Source organism: Pongo abelii, chromosome 5 (assembly GCF_028885655.2).
Source record: "Pongo abelii isolate AG06213 chromosome 5, NHGRI_mPonAbe1-v2.0_pri, whole genome shotgun sequence".
In the NCBI taxonomy this organism is placed as follows: Eukaryota; Metazoa; Chordata; class Mammalia; order Primates; family Hominidae; genus Pongo; species Pongo abelii.
In genome coordinates this window covers 158,073,036-158,079,454 of record NC_071990.2, presented here as the reverse complement: position 1 = coordinate 158,079,454, position 6,419 = coordinate 158,073,036, and the positions used below count along the sequence as shown (strand labels likewise).

General features: G+C 40.0%; 1 non-coding gene across 1 annotated transcript; it reads right to left on the bottom strand.

Moving 5' to 3' along the window:
* Positions 1 to 1,359: 1,359 nt before the first annotated feature.
* LOC112134035 (small nucleolar RNA SNORD28) lies at positions 1,360 to 1,434 on the bottom strand. The gene has a single exon (XR_002915619.1). It is a non-coding gene; the product is annotated as a small nucleolar RNA SNORD28 (small nucleolar RNA).
* Positions 1,435 to 6,419: the final 4,985 nt, after the last annotated feature.

The following is a 6,419-nucleotide window of genomic DNA, read 5'->3' as shown; positions in this document are numbered from 1 at the left end:
AATTACAGAGTCAGCACTCTGTGGGACATTTATGTAAATTGTAGCTTTGAGTTTAACCTAATCCTAAAACAGTTTACCTAAACAGTTTAGATTTTATGCAAAACTAGTTTAACACTGATCATTGCTATATTCTCAGGCCGCTGATAAAATGAGAACAACATGGAACTTTTCTCAATGCTTATTTTTGTTTTGCTGGTCTTTAATATGTAGGCAGAATTTTTTTTTTATGGGCCCGTCTCTGAAACTTCATCACGTAACTCAGGCTATTAGTGTTTCTCAAAGTCCAACTCGCAATACTATTATCAAAATCTAAGGGGGAAAGAAATGTCTTTTGTCAGATCAAAATCCAGTCTAAGTGGTGTGAAACAATGCCATTCTTCTATTAAATGTGTATTTGAGTAACCGTGTGACAATTAGATAATTTGGATGTTTCTCTGCCTGTCATAGCAACTAGGAAGATATTCATCCACTTCCATGTTGATAGCATAATCTTAGTATCACCTACTGGAATGGCCATAAAACACTGATGAGCTCTTTTCCTGATTATCATCAGAAAGTATCTACTATATGAAAACTTAAATTATTGTGGCCGGCCAAGATTCCTCAGAGATAAGCTAGGCTTTGTCCTAACTAGGAAATTCTAAATGAATAACTCATGCAGACTTAAATAAGATAACAAATGTAAAAATTCTGGGTAGAATGTGAAGCTCTATTCATGTTAGAGACTATTTTTGTGGTTCTTGCGGGTACCTATGGCAGCTAACAGCCTGGTGGGCTCATCAGAATTTAGAGCTATTGACAATCTGAAATTATCCTGGGGCCATGTTGGGATTTCAAAATTATTGAGGTACCCAGGCAGTAAGCCTTAACCTTAAACATTTCAGACCAAAATATTTTCTTTCCTTCTTTGGCTCAGAAATCTGGGGGTTGCAATCCAAAATCTGTCAGAGTACTTGAGCAGATTTCAAGTCCAGTTTTTATAAAAGGCTTTGGCCCTAGCTTTGGGCCAGTGGTTCTCAACTGGGGTTGTTATTCTCCCTACCCCCACGGGACATTGACATTTTTGCTTTTCACAACTGGGTAGAGTACTATTGGCACATAGTGGGCGTGTAGTAAGGTACCAAACATCCCACATCCTACTATGCACAAGACAGTCAGTGCCCCCTCCCCCAGCCTAAGAATTATCTGGCCCCAAATTTCAAGAGTGTTGGAGTTGAGAACTGCTCCTGGCCATCAGGGGATCACACTGGGTGTGCCTCTGGGCTGGCATTTCATCAAGGTGAGAACCAGGCTCCTTTGTTTTCTCAGAAGGTCTTCAGTTCTGCATCTGGCATCGAAGACTCAGAGATTCTTCTCTTTTTTCATAACAACTTTAACATGCTCTTAACTGTCATTTGTCACAGAACCTCAGCTTGTCAATTCAAAAAATCTGAAGAGATTTGTCTTTAATTGACTCGGTGACTTCTTGATACACGGGCCCTTTTCAGGGTTGTCAACTCTAAAAACAACTAAGAATTTGCCAAAAGGTCAACAGAGTTTTAATTTTTAATTTGTTTAATTTTAATTTAGTTTTAATTTGAAGGGGACAATCCAAAGAATATCTTGCTCATTTATTCTTCTAGTGTCTCTAAAATCTTTCCCTGCCTTGAGTAGATGTTGAGAAGAAAAAACACACAAGTTAACAAATACACATTTTATCATCTTAGTTTTCCAAATATTTCCAAATTGGAGTGATGTGATAGTAAGCCCCTGACATGAGTTAGTTAATGAAAGACAACTGTAGAATGCCTTATAAGTGTTGTGATGATGATCACTTAAGGTTTTTCTTGTAAATTTTTTGGTGTGGTGTGACTAGCATTCATATTCATGTGACTCTTTAGCAAAAGTGTACAGCTCATGCAACCTAGCAGCATTAAGTTACTGAGAGATACAATGCAAGAAAGAGAACAGGCCTAAATCCAAGACTGTTTTCCTCTCACATTGAATCTCTCTGGGTGATCCAGACACCTCGATTGTCAGAGCCTAGACCAGAACTGGCTTGAAGCTTCAGCCCCTCACCTCTCCACCCCAGGTAATGACCTGTTTCAGAATCCAGATCCATTGCTCTTCCTAAGGGGAAGGTACCCTAAGTCCCATATTTCACCCTCCAGAGAGATGGCAGAAGAAGCTGGAGGCTTCTTTAACCTGTAACTCTTTTCTGGAGATTCTGCAGAATGGGACAGGTAAACACCAGGTGACAGCAACCTTTGTGAGGGGCCTTGATGCAGAGTTCGGGCTGAAGGAGAAATGAAAGGTGTGGAGTGGGACCAACATTAGAGATGAAGACTTTCGTTGTCTATCACTTTTTATGTAAACACACCAGCAATAGAGTCTTCTTGGAATATAGTACCTGGAAAATAAATTAATCTCATTTCAATGAACTTACATACTTCTGTTTACTAGGAAGCCAGTGCTAGCTGATAGTAAGCCTTGCTGATGTGCTCAGTTGCAGTGACTAATTAAACCCAGATGCCTGCCCCTTAATTGGTTTTGATCTTTTACCCTGAATTTTTCTGTATGACTTAATAATTTAAGACAACTCACTTCACCTTGAGGATGTGAGCAGGGTAGAAATGGTAAATAACAGGTTAAAAAAAAAAGAGAGATGTGAAGTTTTAAAGTTAATGGCTTTTTACTAACATGATGCTAACATGGAACTTCTCTGTTCACTGTGGTGTGAGTGAGTAAATGACTAGATCATTTTGCTATGTTGTTTAATTTGCTGTTGGTTCCCATAGACATGAGCAGTTCCACCAGCATTGCTTTGTTTCTCAGCTGCTTTACTCCTCAGTCATGGGCTTGACATCCTCCACCGTCCTTCTTGGTAGCACCTCTTCTCCCTTCTTCAATTCTGCGTCTACCCTTGTCTAAGGCTTGATCAACTTAAAAAAAAAAATCTCTTAAAATAGGTGAATTCCTTTGCAAAGAAATCAGCCTATTGGTGGCCTCTAGGCTATTACAAACTGGTCCAGGCATTACAAAAGGAAAGAAATCTTGTGCTTTCAGTTCTATGACTTCTGAAATGATTGGTTTTAAAGGCACCAGCATCGATGGGGTCCTCCCCTACCTGTCCTTAGCATTCTCTGCCACTCTGAATCTTCTTTTTCTATTAGTTCTGGTTCTACATACCGCAGGGAAACTTACGGATTCACCACCCTACCCCAATGGCAAATGAGAAGCCAAGGCCCCCGTCATGAGAACTATGTAAATTCTCCTTTTAGTCTAGTGTTTTTCCTATGATATTCTATGGTCCTAATCTCAAAACAATTTGAAGCTGAGCTCTGGGCATTGTTGTTTAAAAGAATGAAGTCATACTAATTTGGACATCCTAGAGTAGAGTTTATGATCATTCACCTTAAGTTTACTAAAGTATAATCTTGTGTCAGATACACAGAAAGGGGTTTTCTAAGTCACCGTCTTCTAAAGTATGCTCTCCTGAACACTTGTCCTATCCAATGCTAGAGAAGACAGTTTTAAACAAATTTACATATTTGGGAAACATTACATATTGTATGTAGCTCTTAGAGATTCAAAATGCACATTATTAGTACATTATAGTCTCAGGGAATTCTCAAAGCATTCAAATTCATTGATCTGTGTTTAACTCTGTTTCCCAGAAGTGCTTAACCATAACTTACCCGTACTTCCTTCTTATCCCTACTAATCACATCTCCAGTTCACGGGAATATACTTTGGGAAATGATGTTCTAAGCAAAGACATGGGAGGCCTCTCATTTTTTGTTTTGATTATCAGAATCCCTCACATTTGAAGTTCCCCAGGAAACCATATTTTGCAATAATAAATAATGTCAGTCCCCATTTCAGCATCTGGTACACATCATATAACACCTATTTACATCCATCTCATCTGTGTGCTTTGCGAGCTTGGTGTCTTTCTGGTCCATAGTCCCTCTGAACTCATCAAGTTGTAAACTCCTGACAGCACAATGTGTTTCAACTACAAAGGGAAACTGCAATTCTTGTGAAAGAGGTGGGATTTCATAAAGTCCACGGAAGTGAGGTTGGAGAACAGCTCAAAGCATTACTACCCAAAGTCATTTACAAATGAGATTCCAGGAGAGCTAACCTACTTGAGAACTAAAGAAGAAAAACTCAATAAGGATGTAAAGTAGATGGATTCTCCAAAATGAAAATTCTGAATCTCCAAAGACTAAGAGATGCCACTGGAAAAATTAATGACTTATTAATTTTTTTTTGGTAAAATGACCTTCTTTATAATCAAGCTATGAAAATCAAACATGAAATAAAGGGCATTAGATAACTTTATTAGAAATTTAGTACAATTTACCTGTTTCTCAAATGTTTGTTTTTGTTCATCCTGAGAATTAATGCATTATTTCTTAGTTTTCACCCAAAATGAAGTTTTAGAAACTATCTCTTCCCATCATTATTTATCATTAGTTTTGGTCTCTGTCTGTAGTCACCTTAAGTGAATTGGCACCATTCCCATTTTGGTGCCAATTATCCTTAGTTGAGGCAAACTTCCTGTCTTGCAAACAGGATTTTAGTGGATATTTTAAAAATAGTATTTCAGAGAATAAGTGGTTTTCAGGGCCTTAAAAATGTTCTTCATATTATCCATGGATATTGCTAATTAAAAATAATTATGGGGCTGGGCACGGTGACTCACACCTGTAATCCCAGCACTTTGGGAGGCCAAGGCTGGTAGATCACCTGAGGCCAGGAGTTTGAGACCAGCCTGGCCAACATGGCAAAACCCTGTCTCTACTCAAAATACAAAAATTAGCCAGGCAGGGTGGTGCGCACCTGTAATCTCAGGTGCTCAAGAGGCTGAGACAGTAGAATTGCTTGAATCCGGGAGGTGGAGGTTGCAATGATCTGAGATCACACCACTGCACTCCAGCCTGGGTGACATAGCAAGACTCCATCTCAAAAAAGAGTAATAATAATTACTGAATGCAAATGTAAGTCCACTGAGCTAGCGCTGCATGGAGATCATAAGAGTGAGCCTGGAGCCAGGCTTCTGGGGTTCAAAGCCCAGTTTTATCCCCTGCCATGTCTGTGAACTTGGACATTGTTCTTAGCTTCTCTGAGCTGCAGTTTTCTGAAATTTATGTAATAGTAACAGCATTCACCTTACAGGAGCATAGTGAAGCCTTAAGGAGTCAATGCCTAGGTTAGTCTCCTAGGGTTGTCGTAACAAAGTGCTGTTAACAGCATGGCGTAAACAACAGAATTGTGTTCTCTTGCAGTTCTGGAGGCTAGAAGTCTGAGGTCTAGGTGTTAGCAGGGTTGGCTTCTGAGGGTTGTGAGGGAAGGATCTGTTCCATTCCTCTCTCCTAGCTTCTGGTAGCCTTGGGTTGCACGTGGCATTCTCTCTGTCTCTTCACATCATCTTCCCTCTATGCATGTCTGTCTCTGTGTCCAAATCCCCCCATTTTAAAAGGACACCAGTCATTTTGGATTAGAGTCCACCTTAATGGCCTCATCTCAACTAGATTACTTCTGTAGACTCCATCTCCAAATAAGGTCACATTCTGAGATATTTGGGGTTAGTCCATTGCATCTTTTTTGTGGGGATACAATTCAACCCATGACAATGCCCAGGAGTGCCAAAAATATGGCACATGGTGCATTAACTAAATATGGATAATAAGTATTAGGTCAAACCATATAAAATTATAGATATTCGACCATTTTACCTACAAAATGGTAAAATAACATGAGTTAGCATATTTTTTCTTTGCTTTTTTTTCAACAATCTCTGTCTGGGTGCTCATTGTCCCTGACACAACTCGACATTTTCTGGGCAGCCCACGTGAGACAGGTTGTGGTGCAGGCAGGAGAAGGGTGGCTGTGCTGATTCACTCTGCCTCTCCAGTTTTGACCAATCTTCTGTTTCAACTCTGGGATTCTTTCTTTAATCTTCATCTTCTGAATGATGTAGCTTTACTGTGAAACTGTCCAAGTGTAATTGTCAGGCCTGTCATTTGTAAGGAATCCTTCCCAAGGCTCTGGGAGAGGCCCCAGACATGTATTCACACGTTGATATTTGGTTTTTAAAACTTTCACAAAGAAGACATTTTAAACTTCAGTCAATTAAGACCACGATGTCTTTGCACTCCAACTTCTCTTCCTTCTCCTCCTCTTGGGCTGTATTGGAGCTGCCGTAGACAATTTTGAGATGACCCAAGGAGAAGATGAGATAGGTGTATGTTTGCTGCGAGTGGAGTGGAATACACTTCTGTGATTTGCAGTCCCTTCCATGTATGATGGAGTATTGCTGGCTGTGCAAGTGGAGAAACAACTTCTGAGAATGCCAACTTGAGGAGCGTCTGGTGGACACCATCTTGAATCCAGCACTCTCTCCATCCCCAGCCGGAAGTGTGTGTTGGTGG